Source organism: Triticum aestivum, chromosome 4A (genome assembly GCF_018294505.1).
Source record: "Triticum aestivum cultivar Chinese Spring chromosome 4A, IWGSC CS RefSeq v2.1, whole genome shotgun sequence".
NCBI lineage: Eukaryota > Viridiplantae > Streptophyta > Magnoliopsida > Poales > Poaceae > Triticum > Triticum aestivum.
In genome coordinates, this window is record NC_057803.1 from 592518945 (window position 1) to 592520746 (window position 1802).

Sequence of the window (1802 nt, forward strand, 5' to 3'; positions counted from 1 at the left end):
ATCGCACGGGTCCCGATGCATATGTGAAAGTGTTCATGCATGCGTAGACGCCCGTCTTGGGGCTCCGGGGTGTGCCCCCCCTCACGGACGGTGCTGCCGCCGGCACCTGGAGGGGGGAAACGGACGCGTGGGGTCTACACGGAGGGGATCTTGATGTGGGTCTGGCCCGGATGTTGCTCCAAAGTGTTCCTATGGGCTGACCTAACACAACCGGGTGGGGAGGTCCACTGGTCAAAGCCCGTCCGTGCAAAGTCAAAGGGGTAGATCCCCTGGTCAAACGCTATAGGGTTAGGCGGGACGGGGGCACTGGGGGTAGCAATGCCACCGGAGCGTCGCACCGGGCCCTCATACATGCGGGGTGGTGTGGTGGCATGTCCGAAGAGGCGGGACGCGTCTCCGGTGCGTGGCCCCCCTCACGGACGGCGATGACACGGTAGTAGACGTTCTGCGGTAATGATGCGGCGTCAATATTACTAAATACTCGGAGCGCGATAAAATCATGAGTTTTTTTGCACGACGTGGGCACATGTGCTATAGGAACGATGGTATTTTTTTCATAATTTTTGGTGATGGAGAAGTATCCGAAAAATTCCCTCTACGCGGATTGCCCTTTGCGCGTCTACGGCTGTGGCCGACGGCCTCCGGGGGCTAGCATGCCGCCAAATCTTGCGCCGGCGGCCTCTCACAAGTCTCGAAGTGTTGTGGCGGTTACAAACGCCCGACACGCGTGTCCGGGGTGTGCCCCCCTCACGGACGGCGTTGCCGCCGGCACCTGGAGGGGGGAAATGGACGCGTGGGGTCTACACGGAGGGGATCTTGCTGTGGGTCTGGCCCGGATGTTGCTCCAAAGTGTTCCTATGGGCTGACCTAACACAACCGGGTGGGGAGGTCCACTGGTCAAAGCCCGTCCGTGCAAAGTCAAAGGGGTAGATCCCGTGGTCAAACGCTACAGGTTTAGGCGGGACGGGGGCACTGGGGGTAGCAATGTCACCGGAGCGTCGCACCGGGCCCTCATACATGCGGGGTGGTGTGGTGGCATGTCCGAAGAGGCGGGACGCGTCTCTGGTGCGTGGCCCCCCTACGGACGGCGATGACACGGTAGTAGACATTCTGCGGTAACGATGCGGCGTCAATATTACTAAATACTCGGAGCGCGATAAAATCATGAGTTTTTTTGCACGATGTGGGCACATGTGCTATAGGAACGATGGTATTTTTTCATAATTTTTGTGATGGAGAAGTATCCGAAAAATTCCCTCTACGCGGATTGCCCTTTGCGTGTCTACGGCTGTGGCCGGCGGCCTCCGGGGGCTAGCATGCCGCCAAATCTTGCGCCAGCGGCCTCTCACAAGTTTGGAAGTGTTGTGGCGGTTGCAAACGCCCGGCACGCGTGTCCGGGGTGTGCCCCCCTCACGGACGGCGCCGCCGCCGGCACCTGGAGGGGGGAAACGGACGCGTGGGGTCTACACGGAGGGGATCTTGCTGTGGGTCTGGCCCGGATGTTGCTCCAAAGTGTTCCTATGGGCTGACCTAACACAACCGGGTGGGGAGGTCCACTGGTCAAAGCCCGTCCGTGCAAAGTCAAAGGGGTAGATCCCGTGGTCAAACGCTACAGGGTTAGGCGGGACGGGGACACTGGGGGGTAGCAATGCCACCGAAGCGTCGCACCTACATGCGGGGTGGTGTGGTGGCATGTCGGAAGAGGCGCGACGCGTCTCCGGTGCGTGGCCCCCCTCACGGACGGCGATGACACGGTAGTAGACGTTCTGCGGTAACGATGCGGCGTCAATATTACTAAATAC